The sequence below is a fragment of the Triticum urartu genome, chromosome 7, assembly GCF_003073215.2.
Source record: "Triticum urartu cultivar G1812 chromosome 7, Tu2.1, whole genome shotgun sequence".
Classification (NCBI taxonomy): Eukaryota; Viridiplantae; Streptophyta; class Magnoliopsida; order Poales; family Poaceae; genus Triticum; species Triticum urartu.
This window is the reverse complement of record NC_053028.1, coordinates 80,637,304-80,651,815: the sequence shown is the minus strand read 5'-3', so window position 1 is coordinate 80,651,815 and position 14,512 is coordinate 80,637,304. Positions and strand designations below refer to the sequence as shown.

The window sequence follows — 14,512 nt, the reverse complement described above, 5'->3', positions numbered from 1 at the left end:
CCATGCCAATATTCTACAACTTTCATATACTTTTGGCAACTTTTTATACTATTTTTGGGACTAACATATTGGTCCAGTGCCCAGTGCCAGTTCCTGTTTGTTCCATGTTTTTTGTTTCGCAGAATATCCATATCAAATGGAGTCCAAACGGGGTAAAAACTGACGGAGATTTTTTTGGAATATATATGATTTTTGGGAAGAAAAATCCACGCGAGACGGTGTCCGAGGGAGGCACGAGGCAGGAGGCGCGCCCCTGACCCTCGTGGCCACCACGTAAGGCGGCTGGTGCCCTTCTTTCGCCGCAAGAAAGCTAATATCCGGATAGAGATCGTGTTAAAATTTCAGCCCAATCGGAGTTACGGATCTCCGGGAATATAAGAAACGGTGAAAGGGTAGAATCTGAGAACGCAGAAACAGAGAGAGACAGAGAGACAGATCCAATCTCGGAGGGGCTCTCGCCCCTCCCATGCCATGGAGACCAAGGACCAGAGGAGAAACCCTTCTCCCATCTAGGGAGGAGGTCAAGGAAGAAGAATAAGGAGGGGGGCTCTCTCCCCCTCGCTTCCGGTGGCGCCGGATTGCCACCGGCGGCAATGATCATCACCGCAATCTTCACCAACAACTTCACCGCCATCATCACCAACTCTTTCCCCCTCTATGCAGTGGTGTAACCTCTCTCTTACCCGCTGTAATCTCTACTTAAACATGGTGCTCAACTCTATATATTATTTCCCAATGATGTATGGCTATCCTATGATGTTTGAGTAGATCCGTTTTGTCCTATGGGTTAATTGATGATCGTGATTGGTTTGAGTTGCATGTTTTATTATTGGTGCTGTCCTATGGTGCTCTCCGTGTCGCGCAAGCGTGAGGGATTCCCACTGTAGGGTTTGCAATATGTTCATGATTTGCTTATGGTGGGTGGCGTGAGTGACAGAAGCACAGACCCGAGTAAGTAGGTTGTTTGCGTATGGGATAAAGAGGACTTGATACTTTAATGCTATGGTTGGGTTTTACCTTAATGATCTGTAGTAGTTGCGGATGCTTGCTAGAATTCCAATCATAAGTGCATATGGTCCAAGTAGAGAAAGTATGTTAGCTTATGCCTCTCCCTCATATAAAATTGCAATAATGATTACCGGTCTAGTTATCGATTGCCTAGGGACAAATAACTTTCTCGTAACAAAAGGCTCTCTACTAAAACTAATTTAGTTGTGTCTTTATCTAAACAGCCCCTACTTTTTATTTACATGCTCTTTATTACCTTGCAAACCTATCCAACAACACCTATAAAGTACTTCTAGTTTCATACTTGTTCTAGGTAAAGCGAACGTCAAGCGTGCGTAGAGTTGTATCGGTGGTCGATAGAACTTGAGGGAATATTTGTTCTGCCTTTAGCTCCTCGTTGGGTTTGACACTCTTACTTATCGAAAACTATTGCGATCCCCTATACTTGTGGGTTATCAAGACCTTTTTCTGGTGCCGTTGCCGGCGATGCATAGCGTGGGGTGAATATTCTTGATAAGGATCAACGTGATGATCCGTAGAATTTTGCCCGATCTTTCACGGCGAATCAACAAATAGCTAATCTTCCAATCACGCGATGAACGCAACCTGAAGAAGAGGAGCGAATCCAACAAGCAACGTGATGATGATCAACACGCCTCAAACCTCAGCCTGATAATTCTAGATGCACACAGGAACCTTCACGCAACTTTATTCAATCTGGATATGCGGCGGCGCCGTCCCCGGAAGGATGCTTCACCCTGAGACACAACTCAAAAACTAAACTCTGAAAAAAAAAGTCCCCTCTAAATCTAGCCAACGGCCTCCTTATATGGGCAGCGAGAAAACTAGTCGGTTGGACAGGCCCACACCGAAACACACAAAATAAAAATCCTAAGTGGCCCACAACATGACTGGAATAATGAAAATAGATAAGATTGCAACCGACCAAGTACATGGTTCGGTTACCCCTTTGGCACGCCTCTAACTTGGTGGAGTCCTGAAGTTGGGCTTCACCTCCGCCTTCGTGGGAACAACATGAGGCACTGGGATGCCCTCATCATCCTCTCCCCCTTGGAAAAGCGTTGCCCTCAACGCCGGAAGGTCTTTTCCAGCGGGTAGTGTCAAATCAGCAACTTCGCGACGCTTCATTGTCATCTTCAATTCCTGCTGGCCTGCCACACGATCTCCTCCCTCTCGGATATCTGAACTTGACATGGTACTTGGCGCCTCCTTTCATCTCCATATACGATGGGATTGGAGTGTCGCCACCTTATTCTTCTCAACGCTGGTAGGAGCCTCTTGCACCTTGACGCGCATCTTCTTTGTAGATACCCGCAAAACCGGAGTAATACCCGGGCCACACAACTGACGAACACGCCCATCCTTGCCTTTGTGCATATACACTGTTGCTCCAACTTGCCGCACAGACGGTCTAACAAATTTGCGATCCAGGACCCGTGCCTCAATATGCACCAAGGCACTATCATGAAGAATAACATCGGTTTGAATGCCTTTGTCGACGCAAATTGGAAGTGTGGAACACGCTGCAACATCCGCCGTTTCACCACTAAGAGGCTTGACTTCAACCGGATGGTCACTAACAGGCACAACACTAGGCTTGTGATGTACCTGCACAGCTGAATCATCATGAGTATTGACGCTCCATGCATCATGCTCCTCTTTTTGAAGCTTGACGGTCCTCTGTTGTAGAGTAGACTTGTGCCCTTTTTCCTTGCGCACCACTAGCACCACATCAGACTGGATGTTATCATCCGTCATAGGTTTCAACGTCCTCTGTTTGCCATCATGCTTGAAAGTATATGTATTGGCTCTCCCGGCATGCATAACATTGTGATCATACTGCCATGGACGCCCAAGTAACAGTCCACACACCTCTAATGGCAACACATCACACTCCACTTCATCAGCATACTCACCAACTGTAAACGGCACACACACCTTATGTGTAACTTTCAGCATACCGCAACTATTCAGCCACTCCATATGCTTAGGTACAGGAATACGCCATGTGGACAATTCCAATGATGCCACCATTGCCTTGCTAATGTCGTTAGTACAGCTACCACCATCGATCATCAACTTGCACGACTTTCCCTTAATCATGCACTGTGTTTGAAATAAATTCCAACGTTGTCCTCTATCAACTGTCATGCAAGTATCATCTCGTACCCGTTTGAGTTGCACATTCAGCCCACTCCATGCTACAACCTCATCCACCAAAGGTTTGTCGACACCAGCCTTCTTCTCCTCGGAAAGAGTCGTGATTGGTGCTGCCTTGTTGACATCAACCATTGGAACAATCACCTTATCCCCGGAAATTGACTTGGAGAACTTTGTAATCCGATGCTTTAAATCCTCCCGGAGATCCTCATGGTTCTTCCGAATCTCACGCAACTGATCCTTTTGCTCCTCAGAAACTTGCCGCTCAGCTCGCCTAGGCTCATCTTGCAGAATAGGCCGTGGCGAACTCTTCTCCTCAAAATGATCAGAATTGACCTCAAAAGAAACTCGTCGTCGAGGCATAAAGCCCCGTCCCACTGTGGGAGGCTCATCAAGCTGCCATATAGGTTGCGGTATAGAACCTCGTCGTGGTGAACTCACAACATGCAAATCAGTCATGTCACACTGTAAATCTCGTTGCGGTCGCCACCGGCAAATTGTCGCACAACAAAGCTCGGCATTCAGACTCTTGTGACCATAGTAACTGCTGAACATGGTAAATCTCGATAGTTAAATACAGCGAAACACTGTCCGTAATTCACTGTGCCAAGATACTATCTGGGTGCGACCGATCGCCAACAAAACAGAAGCAGCAACAGACTCGCGCTGAAGAGTAGACGTTGTCTCTTGCACATTAGCAGGTAGCGCACTACAGAAAACAGACTTTTCTTCTTTATTGTAATTAAGCTATATGCTACCTAGCAGGAAACAAATCACGTGGCCACTCCAATAGTTAATTCAGCACACCAATCAAAGGAAAACGTGACCAAGTGGGACTCCTCTTGTGATCTACCAAGAACAGAAACGTGATCGTATCTTGAAGTCTTGACTTGGACAGGCTTCAGTAGTTGCAACTCCAGGCCGACGCAGATCAACTCGGAAAGAAACTCCGCCACGAGATAAAAAATAACGTGCCGACTCAGATTGGATCCAACAGGGAGGACCAGGATACGACTCAGATCATCACACTACCGGACTCGCGGGCTATGCCTACGGCCCAAGGCCGTCGGCATAGGTCCTTTGCCGTCGGCATAGATCTATGCCTACGGCCGCCGTCGGCATAGCCCCGTCGGCGTAGATCACGTCAGCGTAGATGTGTCAGACCGTCGGCGTAGTATAGCCGTCGGCATAGGTGCATATGCCGACGGCCGTGGGATAGCCGTCGGCATAGTTTAGCCGTCGGCGTTGTTTCCCGTCTGACGGCAACGGACGGCGCCGTCAACAGCGCTATTCAGGAGATGACACGTGGCGCGATTCAGGAGACGACACGTGGAGCAGGTATGCCGACGGCTTGGCCGTCGGCATAGATGGAAATCTATGCCGACGACCTAGTCGTCGGCATACCTGCTCCACGTGTCGCCCCCGGCTTCTCCTGGCGGCAGGGCTATGCCTACGGCAAAGCCGTCGGCATAGATTTCCATCTATGCCCACGGCTTTGCCGTAGGCATACGTCTGCCACGTGGCAGCTCCTGGTTTCTCCTGGCAGCAGGGCTATGCCTACGGCAAAGCCGTCGGCATAGTTTGCCACGTGGCAAGCCCTGGTAACTCCTGAGCGTATATATGCCGACGGCTTTGCCGTAGGCATAGTTTTTTTTTGTTTTTTTTTATTTTCCCTGTTTTCTCTTTTCCAATTCATTTGACAGCATTTCAAAACAGAACAATATGAAATATGACAATTCATCATGTGACATACTCAAGTTCATCTAAACATACTCAAGTTCATCACATCATCTAAAGATCATCACCGATGGAAGTTCATGAACATAAAAGTAGTGCAAGACATGAAACATGATAAAAGTAGGAATATGAAAGGCATGGCACGATGGCCACATGCACGGAATCATCAAGCAAGAGCACCCCCGCCAAAACCACCACCTCCGCCATAACCACCACCACCTCCGTCAAAAGCACCACCTCCGCCAAAACCGTCATCGCGGCCACCACCACTCTGCCAGATCGGAGTGACTGGGGTCGACGGAGCAGGAGTCGAGCCACCGGTCCCCTACATGTTTCAAAAAAGATTCTAACGGTAAATATGATATGATAGTGTTTCATGAACGAGAACTAGTTTGCTAGTAGTTAGGCAAATGTACTAACCGAACCATCACTGCCTAGTGCCACCCATTCATCGAACGTGGGCACGTGTGGGGGTTCTCCCGCAGGTGGTGGTGGGGGTCCCATTTGTGGTGGATCCGTGCGGTTAGTCCAAGACGCCAACATAGCCTGAATGTTAGTTAAACAAGCAAACTAGAAGATCAGAAGGAATGAAAGTGCAAAAATTTAGGTTGGTTTTAAGAGGGCAAAACTAACCGTCATCATCTGACGGTTGTAATTATCGTTTGCCTTCACTCGTTTCAAGTACTCCCGCACCTCGAGATTCCTATGCTCGACAAACTCCTTATATGCCTACATAATTTAGGTTGTTTCTAAGTGAGCAATGCTGAAAATAAACTGAGAATGCAAGATAGAAAAAGATAAGGAGGAAGTACTTACAGCATGCTGGCGGGCTAAGGGAGTCTGTGAACGCCCCGTACTCTCTAACTGGCTCGGGTTGCTAGCCCGAAGCCGTGTGTACGAGATCGAAGGAGTGATCAAGCCATCGAAACAAGGATACCGGCCATTCTTCTTCCCCTGGATGGCCACCACCGCCGTGTCGTCGATCTGAGACTGGGCGACCTCAGCAACAGGAACATCCGGATGCAACTCCTAATAGTGATGAATGTAAGACCCCAGGTGCTCCTCGGTCTTGCCGTAGTACTGGCTCTCGCCCTCCTCGCGATGACTCCGCTCGCGGGCCAGCTTCCACGACTCCATGTCTGAGAGCGGCCTCTTCAACTTGTCCTCCTACAACGTCAAATAGAAGTCAGCCATACATAAGAACATGACGTAAAGAAGAACAAAAATGCATCATGCACATAGATATACCTTCATGGCCTTGAAGCCCCAGTGGTTCCTGTTTCCTTGGCCGTGTGTCCCGTCGTCTCCACGGTTAGCCCGGGCCTTGATGCTCTTGGCAGCAAACTCTGCATCGGCGCCGAGCCACCTATCCACCAAACTCGCCCATCCGTCATGCCTTCCATAGCACCAACAAGGAACAACCTATGCAAATTTTGAAAGCATGACATGTGAGCACGAAACATATAGTTGACTGCTTGAAACAATGAAAAGTTAGTAATGGGTAGCGGCGATAAAGAGATCAGCTCCGGCATAGACGGTTGATGGTTTAACTTCAACTAAACCAACAGAAGGCGTATGTCTCAGACCCTTTTTGGGGTCGAACCATCGGCATTTGAACACAGTGAGACTTAGGTGTTCGCGGCCACGTTTGAATGCAAGCTCGTATATTTTTCCTACCCTTCCATAGTAATCTACTTCATTATCTCCTTCAGTGAAGACTCCGGTATTTATGGTTTTGGGATCAGGCCGACTGTTCTGGTGCTCCTCTGTATGGAAGCGATACCCATTCACATCATACTTTTCGCATGTCATGACGACAGGATCAAAACCCATGGAAACCCATCTCAATTCTTCATCCATTGATTCGGTCGGATCATTTCCCTACAAGTTTAATTGAAATTATAGGGTGCATGAGTTTAATTGAAATTATAGGGTGCATGAGTTTAATTGAAATTATAGGGTGCATAGTTTAATTGGAAGTGTGAAAAATTACTTTCTCGATGAACCACGCAACGAAATTTTTCCTTCCATCAGCACCCTTTCGGAGAAGAGCAAGTGCCTCCGCTTCAGAAGGAGGCAGCATTCCCGTCCATTCTTCTTCAACGAATCGACTACAATAAGAAAAGCGGTATAATAACTAGGAAAAGTGAACATAACGAATTGACTAAAAGAATGGTGCAAAGGTATTACCTCATCCACTCATCCTCAACTTCCTTGATGTTGTGCAAGATATAGAACATGACATCCTCCCACTCATCTCGTGGCATGAGATAAGATTTCGAGCATCCAGCCCTACTACCTTGCCCGATGAATAGAGGCAACTTGGGTTTATACTTGGGTTCTTCTGTATTCTATCGAGACACCTTATTGTGCAACGTGGGAACATGGTCCGGATAGTAGGCTTTCCTGAGGTCTGCCACCTCCTCTAGGATAACTGCCTCAGCTATGGAAGCTTCAATCTTAGCTTTGTTTCCACATTTCTTTCTCAGATGCTTGTTCTGTCTCTCAGGGCCGTACTGCCAACGATTCTGCACAGGTCCCCCCAACAATACCTCGTTCGGGAGGTGCAAAAGGAGATGTGTCATAGGAGTAAAGAAGCCTGGCGGGAAGATCTTCTCTAGCTTGCATATCAACTCCGGCGCCTTCTTATGCATTTCTTTTATCTTCTCAGGACATACTTCTTTAGCACAAAGCGTGCGGAAGAAATGGCTTAACTCCACAAGCACACGCCAGACACGCTCGGGAACATAGCCCCGAACCATCACCGGCATAATCCGCTCAATCCATACATGATAGTCATGACTCTTGAGCCCGGTCACTCTGCCCGTTGAAAGATTGACCCCCTTACTTATATTCGACGCATAACCATCAGTGAACTTCACGACGTGTTTCAGCCACTTGAATGTCTCCATCTTATGATCCTTTTTAAGTACGAAGTCAGCATCTGGCTTGAACCAAGATTTTCGACTGCCTGTGGGAGGCTGCATGTGTAGACGTGGTCTATCGCAAATATTCTGTTGATCAACTCTAGCATTAACATTATCCTTTGTCTTATCAGGAATGTTGAGGATCGTGTGAAAAAGGGACTCTGCGACATTCTTTTCGGTGTGCATCACGTCTATTTTGTATGGAAGTTTGAGGTCCTTAAAATAGGGAAGCTGCGTGAAGGGGGTAATGTGAGTCCAGTTGTGCGTCTCACCATATCCTTCAAAAAATTTCCCTTTACTTTTTCCTTTGCCCTCGCCCTCGTCTTCGCCTGTGGCTTTGCCTTTGCCTTTGCCTTTGCCTTTCCCCTCACCGGCAGGCTTAAGAGCTTTCAGCTGAGCAAGCACATCCGCACCAGAAAACGTTGGAATCTCGTTTACTTCATGGACAACTTTGCCTTTTGTGAAGTTCTTCTTGTCTTCCCTATCAGGATGGTCTGGAGGGAGGAACTGTCGATGCAGGTCAAATGCAACATACTTGCCACCCTTCTTCAGCCAAATGAAAATCAAGGCCTGCATGCACACTGGGCAAGGCATCTTTCCACTTGTACACCATCCGCAGAACAAGGCATAACCGGGAAAGTCATGCATGCAATATTGTAGCCAAACTTTCATCAAGAAATTTTTCTGCAGATGTCGGTCGTATGTCAACCTCGGGAAGTACCAAGAATGGTGCAAATCATCCACCAACGGCTGCATAAACACACTCAAATTCTTCCCCGGATATTCAGGCCCCGGAATTATAAGCGACAGGAACATGGTCTTGCGTTGCATTATGGCGCCGGGAGGGAGATTCAACGGAATAACAAATACGGGCCAACAGCTGTATGGATTAGACGACATACCATATGGATTGAACCCATCACCTGTTATAGCAATTCTGACATTCCCAGCCTCGGCTGCTTCCTCCGGGTACTCTATATCGAATGACTTTCATGCTTCACCTCCTGATGGATGTACAATTTTTTTTGGATTGTACCTTTTCCCTTCCTTGTGCCACTTCATCATTTTGGCAGACTCCTCGGTGATGAAAAGGCGCTGCAGTCTTTTTATAAAATCAAGATACCGAAGAACCTTCACAGGGATTTTTAGCTGCTGCTTCTGACCATGCTTATCGACCACCTCAATATACCGAGAGGAACCGCACTTCCTACAGTACTTGTCATCCGCATACTCATGCCTAAACAAAAGGCAATTCTTTGGACAAACATGTATTTTCTCATAATCCATCGAGAGCGCCTTCATGATTTTCTTCGTAGCGTACATGGTTTTCGGCAGTTCATGGCCCTCAGGCAGGCTGTTAGCCCATACTCCCAGAAATGCTTCGAAGCAACCTCGGCTACAGCCGTACTCAGCCTTGACTGCCATCAGTTGCGAGATGGCATCCAGCACAGACAGCTTGGCACCCTCATAGAGAGGTTTCTTTGACGAGGCCAAGATTTCCAGGAAGGCCTTTGCGGTTTCCTCCGGCTCCTCCGGTTCATTCGCTGAATGTGACGGAGGTGTCGGCTGTGCAGCAAAGACATCATCTAGCATGTCTCTAACCCCATCGTCCTCATAACCAGCGACGCGTTGTCGTATCACATCCTCTCTACCACGGTCCCGCTGGGCAAAGTTTATCGGCATATTAAAGTTGGGCATAAATCCATGCGTGCGAAGGTGCTTAGTCATCTCACTCTTATCTCTGCGGATACGTCTCTTACATCTGGCACACGGGCATTCTGGCACCATCCTCATTGGACTACGGAATATCTCTTTCAAAAACACATCAGTTTTCTCGACCCACTCTGTTGTTACTTGATTCCGACGGAAAAACCCACTATACATCCACTGATTATCTGCCATCTCTGCTTTATTGGAAGCCACACAACAAAATTAAGGATTCATTTAAATTACTCACATCAATATTTTATTTTTTACAAGGTTGACGAGAAACGACATTTAATCCACCTACATCTCTAATAGGTAAAGATGGGTCCTAATCCCACCCGAGAATGTGTAGATTGAGTACGTTGTCCATGCTCTACCCCATTCCGAGACAAAATTTCGGCAGCACCTCCCCGCTGTTCTCCAAATACACGTCTCGGCAAAATGCCGAGAGAATGTGCATCCGGAGAACAACAGGGAGGCGCCGCCGAAATCCTGTCTCGGAACGGGGTAGAGCATGAACAACGTACCCAATCTACACATCCTCGGGCTGTCCGTGGAAAGCGCTGGACAATCCGAAAGAGCTGCGGTGATAAATATGCAATTGAATGCATATTTATCGATGCAACCCTTTCGGACGGGAGACCTAGGTTACGCGACTTGATGTGAAAATTTAATCTAGTGACATGATTAAAAGAACGTATGAGGTGGTGGATTTGTAGCTCACCCTCGGATGTAGATGATGTAGTCGATCAGCGAAGGGACAATCAAAGACCAAGAGCTCCAACGTCAATGATCACTCCACCGGAGGCAACACCAGAAATCCTCTAAATTCCACCAAATGAAAAAAATTAGGTCATCACATCACATATAAAGCATCATCACACATCACATCATATCACAAACTTGTTTTAGCAAGACCAACTTGATGAAGTAACCACTCATCATATCCAAATTTTAACTTTCGTCTATCTATCTTCACAAAAAATTACTCTTCCCTATCATCTCATCTTCACAATACATATATCTATAATATTGAGTATGTATCTAAAAACATAGTAAAACTACACAAATATCCATTCATCTACATCTATCTATCTCACATTGTGCACTTAATTTTTTTCACATTTATACTCTCTTCATTTCATTCATCTATCTAACATCCATCTATCTAATCATCTATTACTATATATATATATGCATTCATCTACAACATTACTACACAAAAAAGGTAAAAAAAGTTCTTACCTACGGATGAGGGGGCGACCACCGGAGCAGGGGGCCGGCCGGTCGGGGCAGGGGACGACCACCGGAGCGGCAGGGGGCGGTCGCCGGAGGGGCCGGCCGGTCGGACCAGCAGGGGGCCGGCCAGGCTAGGCCGTGGGCCGGCCGAGGCAGCGTCCACGCAGGGAGGAGGAAGGGGCGGGGCCGGGGTCAAGGAGGAAGGGGGGCGGGGGCGGCCTCAAGGGAGGGGCGGGGGCGGCTGGAGCGAGGGCGGCGGCGGCGGCTGGAGCAAGGGGGGGCGGGGGCGGCTGGAGCGGGGGCGGCTGGAGCGAGGTGCGGCGGCGGCGGCAGGTCGGGGTGGGGGGTGCGGCGGCGGCGCAGGTCGGGGTCGGGGGGTGCGGCGGCGGCAGCTCGGGTCGTGGGTGAGTAAGTGAGTGGATGGAGAAGAATGTGAGTGGATAAGGTCAACTATGCCCACGGCTAAGCCGTCGGCATAGCTCAGGGCGCCACGTGGCACCTATGCCGACGGCTTAGCCGTAGGCATACTTTTTTTATTTTTATTAGCCACGTCACCGATCCGCGTATAAGCTTCCCTATTTTTATTTTTACTTTTCTTATTTTGTATAAATTTTGTAATGTTTTCTTATTTTTATAAATATTTTAATGTTTTCTTATACATATTTTTTACATGCAGAACATTATTTAAAATGTACCATACATTTTCTTTAATGATTTGAAACATTATTTTTAATGACATGATCTTTTTTATATTGTACAACAATTTTCTAAAATATCACGTATATTTTTTTCTATGGTCTCGTGAAAGGTGATACATAGGAAAGCAACTGACTGAGGGGTACCGTTACCGAGTGCCTGATCCGGTAACTATGCGAGTGCCTGATCCGTCTACTACCGTGTCATCGCCGTCCGTGAGGGGGGCACGCCCCGGAGACACGTGCCGCCTCTTCGGACATGCCACCACACCACCCCGCATGTATGAGGGCCCGGTGCGACGCTCCCCGGTTGTGTCGGGTCGGCCCAGAGGGACACCGGGGAGCAACATCTGGGCCAAACCCACAGCTAAATCCACTCCGTGTAGACCCGATGCGGTAGTTTCCCCCCTCCAGGTGCCGGCGGCGGCGCCGTCCGTGAGGGGGGCCACGCACCGGAGACGCGTGCGGCCTCTTCGGACATGCCACAACACCACCCCGCATGTATGAGGGCCCGGTACGACGCTCCGGTGGCATTGCTACCCCCCAGGGCCCCCGTCCCGCCTAACCCTGGAGCGGTTGACCACGAGATCTAGCCCTTTGACTTTGCACGGATGGGCTTTGACCAGTGGACCTCTCCACCCGGTTGTGTCGGGTCGGCCCAGAGGGACACCGGGGAGCAACATCTGGGCCAAACCCACAGCTAAATCCACTCCGTGTAGACCCGATGCGGTAGTTTCCCCCCTCCAGGTGCCGGCGGCGGCGCCGTCCGTGAGGGGGGCCACGCACCGGAGACGCGTGCGGCCTCTTCGGACATGCCACAACACCACCCCGCATGTATGAGGGCCCGGTACGACGCTCCGGTGGCATTGCTACCCCCGAGGGCCCCCGTCCCGCCTAACCCTGGAGCGGTTGACCACGAGATCTAGCCCTTTGACTTTGCACGGATGGGCTTTGACCAGTGGACCTCTCCACCCGGTTGTGTCGGGTCGGCCCAGACGGACATCGGGGAGCAACATCTGGGCCAAACCCACAGCTAAATCCACTCCGTGTAGACCCGATGCGGTAGTTTCCCCCCTCCAGGTGCCGGCGGCGGCGCCGTCCGTGAGGGGGGCCACGCACCGGAGACGCGTGCGGCCTCTTCAGACATGCCACAACACCACCCCGCATGTATGAGGGCCCGGTACGACGCTCCGGTGGCATTGCTACCCCCCAGGGCCCCCGTCCCGCCTAACCCTGGAGCGGTTGACCACGGGATCTAGCCCTTTGACTTTGCACGGATGGGCTTTGACCAGTGGACCTCTCCACCCGGTTGTGTCGGGTCGGCCCAGAGGGACACCGGGGAGCAACATCTGGGCCAAACCCACAGCTAAATCCACTCCGTGTAGACCCGATACGGTAGTTTCCCCCCTCCAGGTGCCGGCGGCGGCGCCGTCCGTGAGGGCGGCCACGCACCGGAGACGCGTGCGGCCTCTTCGGACATGCCACAACACCACCCCGCATGTGTGAGGGCCCGGTACGATGCTCCGGTGGCATTGCTACCCCCCAGGGCCCCCGTCCCGCCTAACCCTGGAGCGGTTGACCACGAGATCTAGCCCTTTGACTTTGCACGGATGGGCTTTGACCAGTGGACCTCTCCACCCGGTTGTGTCGGGTCGGCCCAGAGGGACACCGGGGAGCAACATCTGGGACAAACCCACAGCTAAATCCACTCCGTGTAGACCCGATGCGGTAGTTTCGCCCCTCCAGGTGCCGGCGGCGGCGCCGTCCGTGAGGGGGGCCACGCACCGGAGACGCGTGCGGCCTCTTCGGACATGCCACAACACCACCCCGCATGTATGAGGGCCCGGTACGACGCTCCGGTGGCATTGCTACCCCCCAGGGCCCCCGTCCCGCCTAACCCTGGAGCGGTTGACCACGAGATCTAGCCCTTTGACTTTGCACGGATGGGCTTTGACCAGTGGACCTCTCCACCCGGTTGTGTCGGGTCGGCCCAGAGGGACATCGGGGAGCAACATATGGGCCAAACCCACAGCTAAATCCACTCCGTGTAGACCCGATGCGGTAGTTTCCCCCCTCCAGGTGCCGGCGGCGGTGCCGTCCGTGAGGGGGGCCACGCACCGGAGACGCGTGCGGCCTCTTCAGACATGCCACAACACCACCCCGCATGTATGAGGGCCCGGTACGATGCTCCGGTGGCATTGCTACCCCCGAGGGCCCCCGTCCCGCCTAACCCTGGAGCGGTTGACCACGGGATCTAGCCCTTTGACTTTGCACGGATGGGCTTTGACCAGTGGACCTCTCCACCCGGTTGTGTCGGGTCGGCCCAGAGGGACACCGGGGAGCAACATCTGGGCCAAACCCACTGCTAAATCCACTCCGTGTAGACCCGATGCGGTAGTTTCCCCCCTCCAGGTGCCGGCGGCGGCGCCGTCCGTGAGGGGGGCCACGCACCGGAGACGCGTGTGGCCTCTTCGGACATGCCAGAACACCACCCCGCATGTATGAGGGCCCGGTACGACGCTCCGGTGGCATTGCTACCCCCAGGGCCCCCGTCCCGCCTAACCCTGGAGCGGTTGACCACGGGATCTAGCCCTTTGACTTTGCACGGACGGGCTTTGACCAGTGGACCTCTCCACCCGGTTGTCGGTTCGGCCCAGAGGGACACCGGGGAGCAACATCTGGGCCAAACCCACAGCTAAATCCACTCCGTGTAGACCCGATGCGGTAGTTTCCCCTCTCCAGGTGCCGGCGGCGGCGCCGTCCGTGAGGGGGGCCACGCATCGGAGACGCGTGCGGCCTCTTCGGACATGGCATAACACCATCTGATTGTGGTTGGTCATCCGATATATATGAACACTTGGAGCAAAGTCCCCTTCGTATAGACCCGATGCGGTTGTTCCCCATTCCAGTTGCCGGCTGGCGGCGGCACCGTTCGTGAGGGGGGTCACACCGCTCTGTACAGAACCGAAAAATAATGTATGTATGCTTATTAACACATACTGTATGTAAGTTAGTTAA

The 14,512-nt window shown here is 50.8% G+C and overlaps 1 long non-coding RNA gene across 1 annotated transcript; it reads right to left on the bottom strand.

Moving 5' to 3' along the window:
* Window positions 1-5,184: 5,184 nt before the first annotated feature.
* LOC125525049 lies at window positions 5,185-5,582 on the bottom strand. The gene is made up of 3 exons (XR_007291123.1): window positions 5,560-5,582; window positions 5,347-5,472; window positions 5,185-5,251 (listed from the first exon to the last, which is right to left on the bottom strand). It is a non-coding gene; the product is annotated as an uncharacterized LOC125525049 (long non-coding RNA).
* Between the last annotated feature and the right edge of the window lie 8,930 nt (window positions 5,583-14,512).